The following is a 16,339-nucleotide window of genomic DNA, read 5'->3' on the forward strand; positions in this document are numbered from 1 at the left end:
GGAAATTGCAGATTTCAAATTTCAGAAAAATCGATGAATTTAGACAACTTGAGTGTCTTCTTTTTGTCAGGGTAGTCAGCCTTCGGCCTCCAGGATCTGGCTGACAAGTGCTTGCTGCTGAGACAGGCACTGAAAAGAGTAAAAAATATAATGTCCTCAATTATCTTCCCAGTCATTGAGACATTTAAAAACTCCACCCCAGCCCACCCTGACAGTCTCCTGTAAGGAGCTCGATTTTCTCTCTGTCAACCTGATGACAGACCCAGGAGGATGTTGTGTCTGGGAATGTTTGCTCTTCCTGGTGGGGGTGAGTAGGGCTTGGCAGCAGAGACAGTGCGACAAAACCAAGCCACGAATCCTGGCTCTCAATCCACCCAGCCAGTGGCTTTTCGCTTCATCCTTTACCCTCCATGCTTCTTCTCTTTCTTCTGCATCAGGAGAGGCAGATGTAGAGCCCAGAGTTTTTTGTCAAAGAGCCTGAGTTGGAATCCTGCCTGACTCCACCCTTGGGGGGTGACTGTGGCTTTCTGAGGCCCAGTTTCTTCGTCTATAAAATGGGCATGCTAATATCTGCCCATATCGTTTCAGGAGGTTGGTTTTTGAGAAGGGGTGGTGCCTGTACGACTGCCCTAAGTTTGAAAGGACTGCAATCGCTGCCGGCTTTGTAGCTCACAACCTTTACCTTAATGCTGACCATCACAGGGTCTTGGGACAGGCCCCAGGACCTGCCCCCGCTGGTCCCCCAGGGCTGCCCTGCAGATGGCGCTGTGGCCTGGAGAATGCAGTCAGCAATAAATCAGGGCAGCTTGATTAAACATGTCCAAGTCTAGTCAAGCCAGACTAGACGTGGGCGTGTTTGGCACTATAGGTGGATCCAGTCTGGATTTCCTTTACCTGCACGTCCTGGGTGTGTATCCCTCACCAAAGGTCCCCCCCATCACATTTGCACCTCCCCAATTTAAGCCACCCAGCCCCCACGTGGCCGCGGGAACCCCTGCGGCAGGCAGTGTATTTAATCCCTGTGAAGCATTTTAGCATTAGATGAAGATGACACCTTTGGGCTCCCATCCGCCTGTGACAGAGGCTGCCAGCTCCACTCTTGGAAACACCCTTGTTCTTAGTTTCCCATCCAAGATGAAGGTAGGCAGGCTGAAAAAGGCAATGCTAAAAGAAAGAAGACCCCAAGACCCCTGCGTGAAGCTCAGAAAGCAAAGCCAGTCTTCACAGGCCCAGCTAAAGAGCTGGGCTTTGGCACCAACACCTCCTGTTTGGAACCCAAGCTCCACCATTTAGCATTTGTGAGACCAGGGGCTTGTTAAGGAATGCCCCAAGGCTCCCTTCCCTGGCTATAGAGAGAAGAGATGATACCTGCTTTATAGGATACAGTGGTGAGGGTTCAATGAGAAGAGGCATGCAATAGGCTTGGTATAGGGCCTGGCACATGGGAATACTCAAATAGTGGTGACTATTAGATCAGGAGCAGACACTGGGGTAGGAGGTGTCAGCCCAAGGAGAGCTAGGGAGGGAAGGACGTGCCAGGGAAGAGACGGTGGGCTCTGCAGAGAAAGGCTTCTCGGTACCCCTTGAAAGCTGCTGTGGGAACACATCTTTACTCTGCTGACCTTTTCAGCCAGCCGTGCTGGCAGGGATCTGGGCACCTGGCAAAGCAAGCTGACCATCTGGTCAGCTGTTTCTGCAACAAAAACAGATGGTGTCAAAGGCTTTGGGCTGGGCTCCTTTGACCCACAGTTGGCACTGGAGGCCAAAGAAGTCCTCCTCGAGACCATCACCTTCTCATCAGCAATCTTCCATCCAGCACACTGCAGCGGCCAGTGAGTGAGTGCAGAATCGTCTCCAGGAAGCCAGTGCCAAGGCCAGAGGTCCAGAGCCTGCACTGAGCAGATCACCAGAAAGTAGTGATGGCCCTTCCCTCCTGGTCAGTGCTCTTGTCCCCTGGGGCTGCTATCTCCTCTGGATCCCATGAAGACTGCTCCCTGCCACACCCATGATTACCTGTCACACTGCACGGCTAGAAGTGCAGGCTCTGAGGCCAGGCTGCCTGGGTTCATGCATTAGCTGTGTAACCTTGGGCAAGTTACTTAGCCACATTTTGCCTCAGTTTTCTGGACTGCAAAATGGAGTTGTGAGAGTTCAAGTTCACGCTTATAAAGAGATGGCAACACTGCCTGGCATTTAACCAGTGCCCCACAGGTGTCATCTGGGGCTGTTGTCATCTCTGTGGCCAATTGTGCCGCGGTTCCAGGTCTCGGGGTCATGTCTGTGTATCTGGTGCTGTCAGTGCCCCAATATCTGGTCTCTTTTTCTCCCATTAAGAAATCAATCTCGCTTCTCTGTCTCCCCATCTTTCTCGCTTTTATTTTCCCTTTCTTAGCACATTTATTTAACAAACACGGATGAAGTCCCTGCCCTGCGCCAGGCGCTGGGGAGGGAGAGGATGGGGGGATACAGACATGGAATAAGCAGTGAGCCCTGCTCAGGACCCTCTGAGTGCCCACAGCTAGGCAGAACAGCAGTTAGTCCATGCTGCTGCAGGCTTCACCATCGTCAACGGGGAGCCAGAATCTGGAGACACCCCGGCCCTGAAGACGGAGCCTGCCCAGCCCCCGACTGAAGAGCGAGCTGCTACTGGCCTCAGCCTCCAGGAAGCGCCGGGTGATTCAGCGGGAGGGAGATCCTCCTTCCCGAGACAAGATGGGGGCAGCAGAGGTGAGATTCTGGCTGGGGGTGAATGGGTCTGCTAGCTGACAGCCTGCCTGTCACATTCAAAAGCTTATCCGGGGACAGTGCCCCTCTGCCCTGCTAATGACAGGGCTGTCACTCACAGATCTCCCCTGAATTGTGCTGAATCAGACATTGCTGCCTGTGCCCCGGCAGGGTGACAGACGTCACAAGGGCTTGGGAAGCTTCAGGGGAAAGTCAGGCTATCGGCCCACCCCTCAATCTTTATGCCACGCATCCCCAGTCACACAGAAATGTTCTTACACACCTCTTATGCCTTGGCACGGCTGCTCCCTCTGCCCAGCCTGCCCTCCCCTAGATTGGGCCTTCTCCATCTGAGTGTCCCACATGTCCCCAAGCCTCAATCCCCAGGAAGCTCTGGGAGCCTGCAGTGCTCCAGAAACGCAGAAATTCCTACCTCCCTTGAGTGGCCCTGATGCCTCGGGCATGCTTTTACTACCACACCGTCACACTGGGAGGTCATCATTTGTTTAGTTGTCTTTCTTCCTTACCCTAGACCTTGAGTTTTTGAGGCCACGAACAGCCACAGCTCAGTTTTCTCTGCAGAGCCAAGGACATAGTTAGCACTTGCAAACGCGTGCTGAGGAATGGATTGTGGTTACTGATGTGTCTGGAATTGGTTCCTTCCCTTGGGTTCTTGGTCTTGCTAACTTCAAGAATGAAGCCACGGACCCTCACTGTGTTACAGTTCTTAAAGATGGTGTGTCCAGAATTTCTTCCTTCTGGGGGGATTCTTGCTGACTTCAGGAATGAAGCCACACACCTTCCCAGGGAGGGTTACAGCTCTAAAAGTTGGCGCCTAGGGAGTCGTTTGTTCTTCATGGTAGGTTCGTGGTCTTGCCAACTCATGCGATGTTGTGGTCTCGCCGACTTCAGGAGTCAAGCCGCAGACCTTCACCATGAGTGCTGCAGCTCTTCAAGGTAGCGTGAACCCAAAGAGTGAGCAGCAGCAACTGTTATTATGAAGAGCAAAAGAACAAAACCAACACTGCGCGGAAGAAAACCCCAACAGCTCGCCACTACTGGCTCAGGTGGCCAGCTTTTATTCCCTTATTTGGCCCCGCCCACATGCTTCTGATTGGTCCATTTTACAGAGCACTGATTGGTCCATTTTACAGAGTGCTGATTGGTCCATTTTACAGAGTGCTGATTGGTGCGTTTACAAATCTTTAGCTAGACACAGAGTGCTGATTGGTGCATTTAAAATCCTTTAGCTAGACACAAAAATTCTCCAAGTCCCCACTCCACCCAGAGGTCCAGCAGGCTTCACCTCTCACTGACGTCAGCATCCACCTCTGCACAAGTCTGGACACAGAGCAGCCTCTAACCCCTGCTGGAAGCCTGGCCTAAAGTGACACACCTGCTTTAGTGAGGAGTTGGAGTTTGGAAGGCCCACTGGATATAAGGATCTAGAATGAGAAGGGCTTTTCCTATTGAGGACCAAAGATCTCAACTCTTTTTGCCTAATAAACTAGGAGGGACCAGTTTGGAATTGTCTCTAAGTGTACAGGATGAGTTTGAGCTTAGAGGTAGGGGAGCCTCTTGTTCCCAACTGAAGGCACTCACAAAACCTGAACTGCACCCACTTGGAGGAAGGTGATGAGACAGGGCTTCCCAGGGAGATGCATCAGAGGCCACAGAGGGAACAAACAAAAAAGCAATTTAATTTAGATTTTTTAATGCAGAAATGAAGTGTTCCGCTTGTTTGCTTTTAAAATGGAGAACAGAGAACACAAAATGATTTAACAAATGAAGGAAGTAATTAGAAAAAATTTTTCCATTTCTATGTGATGGCCAGTAAAGAAAGAGAGAGCACAGAAAAGATAGAACGGGAAGGGCAGACGGAAAGGAAGGAGAATAGGACACAGAGATGATGACGCAAAAAGAGAGAGAGAGTGGAGAAGAGATAAACATAGAACCCCCATCCCTCCACACGCACATATTTTGATCTTATGAAAAACTTGCTTTGTAGAATTAAAGTTTGTCTTTTGTTGTTTTTACACTGTAAGAGAGAGATTTGAATACATTTCTCTATTTTCTGACTTCTAGAATAAGACGTTGCCAGTGAGAAGTCCAATGCCATTCTTAGTCTTGATCTTTTTTTATAATCTGTTTTTTTCTCTCTGGAAAATTTTAAGTTTTTTTTTTTTTTTGAGTTGGAGTCTCACTCTGTCACCCAGGCTATAGAGTCCAGTGGTGCTATCTCAGCTCACTGCAACTTCAGCCTCTCTAGTTCAAGCAATTCTTGTGCCTCAGCCTCCCAAGTAGCTGGGATTACAGGCATGTGCCACCATGGCCAGCTAATTTTTGTAGTTTTAACAGAGACGGGGTTTCACCATGTTGGCCAAGCTGGTCTTGAACTCCCTACCTCAAGTGATCCGCCTGCCTTGGCCTCCCAAACTGCTAGGATTACAGGCATGAGCCACTATGCCTGGCCTAAATTTTAAGATTTTACCTTCGTATACATCACTATGAAATTAGCGTGGGCCTTTTTTCATTCATTGTATTGGGTGCGCAATGGGCTGGTAAACTCTGCAGACGCAGGCCATTCACTCTTAGGAAGTAATTTTATATTATTTCTTTGATAATGGACTCTCCTCCGTTTCCTCTCCTCTCTGTTTCTTTTGCTGGGCCTCCTGGATGGATCTTCTGCTTTTCATTTTCTCTCTGAGTTTCCATACCTTTATTTTTTTCCACTTCCAGGAGGATTTCCTTGACCTTATCTTCCAAATCCTCTATTAACTATTTTATTTATGTGATCGAATTTTCAGAAGTTTGCACTGTTTTTCCGATTTTTTTAAAAAAGAGTTTTATTGGAGGTACACTTCACATACTCTAAAATTCACTCATTTTAAGTGTCTAATTCAATGATTTTTAGTAAATTTACAGAGGTTTGTAACCATCACCACAATCCCGTTTAAATTATTCCTTTGTGTATAATTGTTTGTTCTGGTTTCACGGGTGAAATGTCTTCTCTTATCTCTCTCTCTCTTTCTCTCTCTCTCTCTGTGTGTGTGTGTGTGTGTGTATGTGTGAGATGGAGTCTTGCTCTGTTGCCTAGGTTGGAGTGCAGTGGCACAGTCTTGGCACACTGCAACCTTCACCTCCCAGGTTCAAGCAATTCTCCTGCCTCAGCCTCCCAAGTAGCTGGGATTACAGATACCCACCACCATGCTCTACTAATTTTTTGTATTTTTAATAGAGATGAGGTTTCACCATGTTGGCCAGGGTGGTCTCGAACTCCTGACCTCAAGTGATCCGCCCACCTCAGCCTACCAAAGTGCTGGGATTACAGGCGTGAGCCACTGCGCCGGGCCATCCTCCACCTGTTATAATGCAGCCAAAAGGCCCTCACTAAATGGAGTCCCCTAATCTCAGACTTCCCAGATTCCAGAGCGGTGAACCAAATAAACTTCTATTGTTTATAAATTACCCAACCCCTGGATATCTATCCTTGCAGATCCCTAAAAAAAAGAGTTCCTGGGAGTTGATGGATCTTTAATACCTGCTTGAAGGATAAACCAGATACTCTTTTGAGAGCCCATCTAATTCTGGGATTCTACCCTCAAGTGGGTTGAGGGGCTCAGTGTTTGCAAAGCTAGAGAGTGTCAGGACCAGGGACAGATCCAGGTTTTGTGAAACCTGAAGCTTACACAATTTTGGGTGCTTGGTATAAGAAAAATAATACAAAATTATGGATGCCAGATTAGATACGGGGCCTAGGAAGGGGCTCGTAAACTCTGCAGTAGTGGGCCTTAAGCATAAGCTTATTAGCTTCCCAATAAAGCCTCCTCTGTCTAGGACAGAACCGTTTTCCTTTGGAGCCAGTAGATTTCAATGCATTTTCCCCCAACAGACTTGCTCTTCCAGATTCTACATCGCCCTCATGATTTCCGCCCCCCACCAAATTTCTAAGTCAGCAAAAGCTTATTGAATGCCCACTATCTGCAAGGCATAGGTTTGTGCCCCTTCATTACCTGCCTCTGTGGTGGGACTGAGATGATCACCTATCCAGGGAGAAGCACATCTGACTCAAGATGCCCCTGAGTCTGTGCAGGTACCATCAAGGCAGAGGAAGAGTCGGATGGGCACAGAAAAGCAGATGGGAAGCAGGGTCACATCTGATCTGAGGACACAGGTGGTCTTCTGAGGATGTCAGGCCCCTGTGCTCAGAGGAGAAATTCGCGCTGCCCTCTGTCTCACTTCTTTTTTTTTTTTTTTTTTTTTTTTTTGAGATGGAGTCTCGCTCTGTCGCCCAGGCTGGAGTGCAGTGGCACGATCTCGGCTCACTGTAAGCTCCGCCTCCCGGGTTCCCGCCATTCTCCTGCCTCAGCCTCCCGAGTAGCTGGGACTACAGGCGCCCACAACCGCGCCCGGCTAATTTTTTGTATTTTTAGGAGAGACGGGGTTTCACCGTGGTCTCGATCTCCTGACCTTGTGATCCGCCCGCCTCGGCCTCCCAAAGTGCTGGGATTACAGGCGTGAGCCACCGCGCCCGGCCTCTGTCTCACGTCTGAAAGGAATCGTTCCTGCAGAAACTGCACAGAGACCTCAGACGCCTGAGTTGGAGTGGAAGACTCAGCTGTTTTCCTGCTGCTCCTCTGTCAGACACATCACCCCTCTTGTGGGACTGGAGTCAAATGTCATGACTCAGAGTCAATAGCCCTGCACTCGGACACTTGGTCTGGAGCCCAGCTGCCAGCCCTGTCCCCACATTTGTCCCCGGCCCCGTCCGGGCCTTTTTGAGCTGATTGAATTACAGTGTCTAGAAAACTTCAGGCCAATTCTAGGTCCTGTCTACAATCTCTGAGTGTCTCCTTTTCTCTTGGAATGTTTAACCAGCAGAAAAACACACACCTGCAGTGGTTTCTGAGGTCCTCTTCACCTTGCCAGATGACCAGGCCTTGCCAGGGACCTACTGAGTCTCTGTCATCTCCCCGAGCCTTTTTCGTCTTCTGTAAAACTGAGACGAGAACCCCTGTGAAGGGATAGTTTTATAACTGTAGTCAAGGTCAACCTGGGTCTGAGTGTGGGAAGGGGCTACTGATATCTCACAGTCTATCTTCTGGTCTAGCTGTACAGGTGATAGCCACGGGTCCCCACCAGTTAGATGTAGTGGGGGAGATAATCAGGCAGGTCAGGGCCCTCGGATGCCCCACATTTGCTTTGTGGTTTATGACATTCTCCCATGGTTTGTACTGACAATGCTAGGTGGGAAGGAATAAAAACAGCCAAACTTCTTAAGGTGATTTGCCTGAAAATTTTTATTTCGAGACACACTGTACTGAACACAGACCTGAAAATGCATTTTAAAAGGCTTTCTAATGAAGCAAATACAAAACAACTCACACATTAGACAAACCTCTGTGGTATAGCCATACTGGGGAGAGCAGAGGCTTTCTCAGAGAAGGTGGGCCAAGGAAGAGGTGGGGGAGATGTGAGGATGGCCCAAGGAGGTTTAGGGAGGGATGATTTGGGCTCCCCTCTGAAGTTCACTGTGACCCCTATTTCCACCCAGAGAGCTCAGTGCCCTATCTCTGTTATTTATACTAGTTGCTTCCCAAGCTTCCTGGGCTTTTCTCTAATTTGGGGTGCAATTTAGGGACTCCATTGATGAACTTTAAAATCCATTGATATTGGGCCGGGTGCAGTGGCTCACACCTGTAACCTCAGCACTTTGGCAGACAAAGGTGGGAGGATTGCTTGAGGCTAAGAGTTCAAGAGTTCAAGACCAGCCTGGACAACATAGTGAGACCCGCATCTCTACAAAAAATTTTTAAAAAAATTAGCCAGGCATGGTGGCCTGAGCCTGTAGTCCCAGCTACTTGAGAGGCTGAGGCAGGAGGATCAATTGAGCCCAGGAATTTGAGGCTCCAGTGAGCCAAGATTATGCTACTGCACTCCAGCCTGGGCAACAGAGCGAGACCCTATCTCTAGAAAAGAAAATCCATTGATATTATATGCAAAACTTTATGGGTGTGAAAAAAATCTCATATGGCCAGGTTTAGAATTTTTTTCTGGGAAGAGGGCCTGAGCTTTTACCTGCTTTCCAATGGGTTCAGCACCCACCACGGAAATCATCATGGTAGACCGTGCTAAGGCAGGAAAAGGTGGGCCAGCACATGATTCCAGCAGGGCCACTGAGAGAGTGGGGAATGCGGACCACCTCCAGTTTCGGGGTGGGCTGGGTACCCAAAGGAAGATGGAGACTCAAAACCCCAGGATGTCGTTTCCCTCACGAGGTTTGTACCCATGCTACCTGGCCAGTAGTCCAGACCCTTCTACAGATATCTGATCCTATTCACAGCACCTGTTTGGCACCCCGATGAGCCTGGCACTTGTGGAGGACAGGAGGAAGGTCAGACATGACCCTCGTCAGCCTGTATGGCACTCCTAGTTGAGGGGGCTGGGGAAACAGGCACCCAGAGAAATTACAGCATGCTGTGGTGTGTGCTGCACATGAAGGTAAAATAACTGGGCAGCACCGAGGGAAAGGTTAGCTCAGCTCATTCTGGAAGCTAGAAAGCCACCCATGGGCCTTAAAGTGAAACACCAGCCACCCATGGACCTTCGCGTGAAGCGCCAGGCTGTGTGACTTCTGAGGACCTCAGTTTCCTTATTAGTACCATATAGCAACAACTATTCATGGAGGTGGGAGAGTCACATGAAGTCATGTCCACACAGTGCATCCATGGATTGGACCTTCAAGCGGAATTTGCCTTGTGGAAAGATCTAGAAGGACACCAAAAGCAGCAAGGGCAACATGGATAGAGGCATGGCTCGGCAGGGCACTTTGTGCCGACTCAGCGATGGGTCCATGCTGTGACTTGGAGAGACTCACTTTTGATGGTCCAGCAGTGTTCAGATTCAATGACTCAGCAATTCCTGATTCAATGATGTGGTCATTTGAAGATTTGTGGGTACCGGCGATTAAGTAAGCAGAACGTTTATGAATCTAGGCTGCTGATAATCACAATAATAATCGCTACTAAAACTGATTGAGAGCTTACTATGTGCCAGGCTGCACACAGCATTTACAGATTAACTCATGGAATCATTACGTGACGCTAATGGAAGGGTCTTGGGTAATCCCTTCACCCAGGGGCCACCTGTCACCTTTAGTTTCAGTTTATTCCTCCCCCTCCCATTCTTACTCAGGCCTCCCTATCCTTACCTCCCCATAAGTCATGACCCTCTTCTAAAAGCCCTAGAAGGTCAGAGCCAGAAGGGACCTGGGAGATCCCCAGTCCAGTTACTTTTTTTTTTTTTTTTTTTTGAGACAGGGTCTCACTCTGTTGTACAGGCTGGAGTGCAGTGATGGTGCGATCACAGCTCACTGCAGCCTCGACCTCCTGGGCCCAAGTGATCCTCCAACCTCAGCCTCCCAAGTAGCTGGGACTATAGGTACATGCCACCACACCCAGCTATTTTATTATTATTATTATTTTTGTAGAGACAGGGTCTTACTATGTTTCCCAGGCTGGTCTCAAATTCCTGGGCTCAAACGATCCTCCTGCCACAGCCTCTCAAAGTGCTGGGATTACAGGCATGAGCCACTGCACCTGGCCTCAGCTCCTCATTTTATACAGGAGGAAATTAAGCCCACAAAAGGAAGGGACTTGCTTTTCTAGAATACAGAGAAAGGGCCTCTGAGCACCTGTGTAGGTGCTTGGTGAATCCAGCCAGGAGGCCTTGGTTATCCTTCATTGACTATCCATGCGATCTCGGGTGAAGTTCAGAGTAAGTCAAGCCAGTGCTCAGCTGGGTGTGTCCACATGCTCCCTGGGACTCACATGCACTCTGCTCTTCTTCTGGCTGTCCTGGATCACCTAGGGACCTGGTTTCCCCTCAGGTCAAGCAACAGAGGTAAGGGGTTCAGGCCTCTCCAGGGCTGTAGCTCAGACATCAGGAGATGCAGGAGACACCTGAGAGGTTCAGAGAGGCACAGTAACTTTAGATGTGTCCTGGTGGCCTGAAATAGCCACTGAGCATTGCTGTGGCCCTGCCCAGGCCAGTAGTGTGGCCAGCCTGGGACGCTAAAGCTTTGAGACTAGCTTAGTTAGGATTGCAGTCTGTTTTCCCCAAATCCTTCAAACCCAGAACCATCCCAGGCTGGAGTGCAGTAGCAAAATCAGCAGCCTGAGCTGTCTTCTTCTGTCTAATCCCTTGACTGTATTCCAATGTCTTCCACTCTGAGATAGACTTACTGATGGCCCTGAACTTACACCTTCTCCCCTTCTCTGTCCCTCACGCCTGCCTGGCCCCATCACTGTCCCTTACCCTTCCCAGTTGAACCTCAGCTTTTGCCTGGCTTCACAGGGGTCTCCTCCCTGACTCCTGTTCTCACTTCACAACCACCTGTAAGTTGACCCTGCCTTAATCTTCCACCAGGAGAATTTGTGTGGGAAAATAGACACAAAATTTACCATTTACCTTTTTAATTATTTTTTTTGTTGTTTGTTTTTGGTTTTTGTTTTGTTTTTGAGACTGAGTCCCACTCTGCTGCCCAGGCTGGAGTGCAGTGGCGCGATTTTGGCTCAACACAACCTCTGCCTCCTGGATTAAGCAATTCTCCCGCCTCAGCCTCCCGAGTAGCTGGCAATACAGGCGTGTGCCACCACACCCAGCTAATTTTTGTATTTTTAGTAGAGGTGGGGTTTCACCATGTTGGTCAGACTGGTCTCGAACCCTGACCTCAAGCGATCCTCCTACCTCGGGCTCCCAAAGTGCTGGGATTACAGGCGTGAGCCACCGCACATGGCCCATTTTAATCATTTTTAAGGGGATAATTTAAGGGCATCAATCACATTCATGATGTTGTGCAATCATCACCACTATTTATTTCTGAAACTTTTTCATTACCCCAAACAGAAACTCTGAACCCATTAAGCAATATTTCCACATCCCCCACACCACCCAACCCCTAGTAACCTCCAATCAACGTTTCTGTCTCTACAAATTTGCCCATTCTAGGTACCTCATATAAGTGAAATATTTGTCCCTCTATGTCTGACTTCTTTCACTTAGCATAATGTCGAGGTTCATCCATGTTGTAGCGTGTGTCAGAACATCATTCCTTTTTATGGCTGAATAATATTCCATTGTCTGTATATACTTTGTTTATCCATTCATTTACTGATAACACTGGGTAGTTTCCATCTTTTGACTATCGTGAATAATGCTGCAGTGAATATTTGTGTACAAGTATCTTGTTTGAGTCCCTACTTTCTTTCTTTCCTTTTCTTTTTTTTTTTTTTTTTTTTTTTTGAGACAGAGTCTTGCTCTTGTCACCAAGGCTGGAGTGCAGTGGCATGATCTCAGCTGACAGCAACCTCTGCTTCCCAGCTTCAAGCAATTCTCCTGCCTCAGCCTCCCAAGTAGCTGGGATTATGGGCATATGCCACTACACCTGGCTATATGCCTGGCTAATTTTGATATTTTTAGTAGAGATGGGGCTTCACCATGTTGGTCAGGCTGGTCTCGAACTTCTGACCTCAGGTGATCCACCTGCCTCGGTCTCCCAAAGTATTGGGATTACAGGCGTGAGCCACCGGGCCTGGCCTTGGGTTCCTGCTTTCGATTCCTTTGGGTACATACCTACGAGTGGAATGGCTGGATCAAATGATAATTCTATGTTTAGCATTTTAAGGAACCACCAAACTGCTCCCCAGTGAGAGCACCATTTTACATTCTCACCAGCAACATGTATGGGTTCTGATTTCTCCATCCTGACCAACTCTTGTTATTTTTGAAACAGGTTTCTTCAGGTTTCTTTTTTTTTTTCTTTTTTTTTTTTTTGAGAAGGAGTTTTGCTCTTATTGCCCAGGCTGGAGTGCAATGGCACGATCTCGGCTCATCACAACCTCCACCTCCCAAGTTCAAGTGATTCTCCCGAGCAGCCTCCCGAGTAGCTGGGATTACAGGCATGCGCCACCATGCCTGGCAAATTTTGTATTTTTAGTAGAGATGGGGTTTCTCCATGTTGGTCAGGCTGGTCTTGAACTCCTGACCTCAGGTAATTCGCCTGCCTTGGCCTTCCAAAGTGCTGGGATTACAGGCGTGAGCCACCGCACCCAGCCGAAACAGGCTTCTTATTCTAACAGCAGCGTCCTATGGGTCATCTTCAGGAGGTTTCTGTTCTCTTTAGAACCTGACCTCAAATGGTCCCATCACACTTGAGTCTCCTTAGCCCAATTGCTGCTGCAGTAGCCCAAGAAGTGAGGTGCTGAGATGAAGGTCTACATCAGCAGGTCTGGGGTAGGGCCCTGGAATTGGCATTTCTAACAACTTTCCAGCAGGTGCTGATGCTGCTGCTCTGGGGATCACTGGAGAACCAAGGCTTGAAGGCATCACATTTTATATTTTGCCCTAGGAGGTTTCTGCTTAGTTCTTTCCCTTCCACATTTGCATAAAACAGAAGCCCTGCAACTCAAGGTCTTGTTAGGCTCCGGGGAGGAAGTCAGGGAAGGGATTCCTTCCTTTCCTCAATTCCCAAACCTCTGTCCTGCTCCGTCTGGAATATGAGTGTCCCCTGTTCTGTCTCTGCAAACAAGTTAGGGCCTTTGCTGGGGCCAACAGTGGCACAAGAATTAAAGTTCCAAGGTAGTCTTGGATCAGCTTCAATCCACTTTTCACTCTGGAACTGTTGTCGTTGAGGGATTGGCATTTTATTCAGTGTGTTAAATGGCTGACAGGCATTGAGTCTGGTGAAAGATCTCCCTGAAATACTTCCCCAAGGCCTGGTGTGGGAGAAAAACAATGAGAGCCTGGCCTCTCCTCTGGAGCGGAGGGCCTTTTATCCAGGCCCCAGAGCCTTCCACTGAAGCTCTGTCCAAGGTAGCCAGCCACAGGGTTCTCTGCTTCAGAGCTCCCAGCCCTGGTTCCCTGTGACCCGCCCCTTTCTCTTTCTCCCAAACTCTAGCTTTGGAGACCTTTGCCTACTCTTGGCCTCTGGTTATGGCAAACAGTTTACAACATCTTAGATTTCCCCATTTTGCATACAAATCACTTCCCTTCTGTGAGCCTCAATTTCCCCATTGTTCAAATTAAAGAAATGACGACAGTAATGATTTTGTAACCATGTTCCACAGAGCCCGAGGATTTGCTGAAGGTCAAGGTATACCCCGAGTTCACCACCTCCTCTTTATTAGAGTGACCTCATTTGTATTTGATATCTTAGAATTCTATGTAAACATCTCATTTGGAAGACAAAGTTTTGCTGCTAAAAAGTAGTTTGAAAATCAACAGCCTAGATGATCTTGAACATTTTCCCCTCTGGTTTCATCTTCTATGTTCTATAGTTCTTTGACCATTACATCATTTCCAAGTCCCAGCCTGCATGCGTTGTCAGCCTTGAGTTCTCCTTGAGCTTCCGAAACTCAATGCTCAGGAACACGTTTCTTCCACGACAGGGAAAGGACAGTTGCTGGCTGGCCTGGTGGTGACTGCTGCAGCCCTCTGGCCAGTCTAGGAGGGCACCTCCAGCCAGGTGGAGTGGGGCTGAGTGGTGGAAGGAGATTTGAGTGGTCACTACGAGCCTTCCTGGGTATGTTTGTGTGTGTGTGTTTTCCACTTGGAAGACGCCACCTGCAAAGGAGTAGGAACCCATTTCACAGTTCCTGTGACAGTCCTGTGTGAAACACCGGTGAACTCCCAGGCCCACTGGAGGGTGAGAAGGGAGGTCAAGTGGGAGCCACCCGCAAGGATGTTTTCTGGCTATCAAATTGACCTCATGGGCCTGAAGTTGACACACGTCAGCAAGACGAACAAGCCTGCAATACCTGATCATCAGGACAGAAGCAAGCATCCCTGGGATGCTTCTCTGGGAGCCAGAAAGGTGATAAGAAGAGGGTAAAATATGCAGAGTTGAAAGAGCTGAGGCTGTTTCTTCTGGAGAAGAGCAGGCAGAGGGCTGGGGTGGGTAGATGGGGGAGTATCTATTTATCAGGCTCAGGTACACGTACCCTTATTGCAGGAAATGTGATGTACAGGCTTCTGGATTTATGGTGAGGGAGAGGCAGGAGTCTAAATCATTTTGAAGACCCTGAAGCCCTGACTGGAGGCTTCTCAGGCTAGAATACATTACACAATGGGAGCTCCTCCAGTGATGCACCATAAATTGTGGCAGCGTGGCTATTCCAGAGGCACTGGAAATATTCAAAGGGAGGAAGGAAGATGGGAACTGTTCAATGGCATTGTATGTGTAAAGGGAGTGCCCAGGCGCCTGGGGTGAGGGTGAAGCTCCCACTGGAGTTTCCAGTTCTAGCTGTACTCTGGCACTTAGCTCTGTAAATCTGCCCAAAGACCCTGACAGTGGAGTAGAAAGGGCTTTGCAGCCAGACGAACTCGGACTTGAATCCTAGCTCTACCAATCTGCAGCTGGATGACCTTCAGCAATTTACCTGAAAACTCTTAAATCTGTTTCCTTAGTTGTAAAGTAGGAATAATACCCAAGGATGTCACTGTTTGTTTTTCATCCACAAGCCAATCTCCCTTTCTCCTTTGAGTTTGTTTAGATGAAACATTAGGGAAAGAGGCCCTCTCCTGCAGCTTCAGCAAGATAAACTGCAATTGGTCGGATCTAAGTGTAATCATGTCATTTTCTTTTAGCTATTGATTGGTTTGGGAGAGGGCATGTAACCTAATTTTAACCAATGAGATTTTTCTTTCTGATTATGTCAAAAAGTCCTACTGTCATCTTCCTACCATAATGTGGTTGGGTGAGGATGTGATGCTTGGAGCTGTGGCAGCCATTCTGCAACCATGAGCTGATAAGCCTAAGAAAGAAAAGACAACACAGCAAGGATGGTGATGCAGAGAAATAGAAAGAAGCTGGGTCCTTGAGCATTTTGCTGAGCAGTGGAACTGTAATAGGTTCATTGCTCAATGTGTGAGGCAAGTCAATATGCTGAGACACTAGGTTGCAGCAGAGAAAGACGTTTAATCATAGGGTCACTGAATGAAGAGAGGGGAAGGAACTTCAAATTCATCTGTCTGAGGAGTTTGAGGCTAGGGTTTTTAAGGATTTTGGAGTGGGCCAAAGTGTGGAGATCGTTGATTGGCTGAAGAGTGCAGGATGAAGTCGTGGGACAGGGAGATGAAGAAGCTGGATTCTCTTGCTGATCCCATTCCTCTGTGAAAAACATCTGAAGTGATCCTTAAAGAAAAGACTTACGATTTTCTTTTGGAGGGGCTGCTAACAGCTTTATTGAGATATATACTACACATGCCATACAATTCACCCACTTAAAGTATTCCTGGTATCTTCACAGAGTTGTGTAAACTTCACTACAGTCAATTTTAGAATATTTTCTTCACCTCAAAAAGAAACTCTCTATGCTTTTGCTATCACTCCCCCACCCCCTACATCCCCCAGCTTTATGCAACTATTAATCCACTTTTTCTCTCCATGGATATACCTATTTTAGACATTTCACATAAGTAACCTAATATATAGTATTTATAACTGGCTTCTTTTACTTAGCACAATGTTTCCAAGGTTTATCCATGTTATAGCATGTATCACTACTTTATTCATTTTTATGGCTGAATATTATTTCATTGTATGGATACACTACAT

The 16,339-nt window shown here is 48.0% G+C and overlaps 1 long non-coding RNA gene across 1 annotated transcript in view; it reads right to left on the reverse strand.

Annotated features, from left to right (window-relative positions):
- The window catches only part of LOC105468320 (uncharacterized), a 26,994-nt gene continuing 10,655 nt past the window's right edge, over positions 1 to 16,339 (reverse strand). The window contains exons 3-4 of the long non-coding RNA XR_011615918.1: positions 7,618 to 7,738; positions 1 to 129 (exon numbers count right to left, since the gene is read on the reverse strand). This is a non-coding gene — a long non-coding RNA (uncharacterized lncRNA). The remainder of the gene's footprint in view (positions 130 to 7,617; positions 7,739 to 16,339) is intronic.

This window comes from Macaca nemestrina, chromosome 17 (assembly GCF_043159975.1).
Source record: "Macaca nemestrina isolate mMacNem1 chromosome 17, mMacNem.hap1, whole genome shotgun sequence".
NCBI lineage: Eukaryota > Metazoa > Chordata > Mammalia > Primates > Cercopithecidae > Macaca > Macaca nemestrina.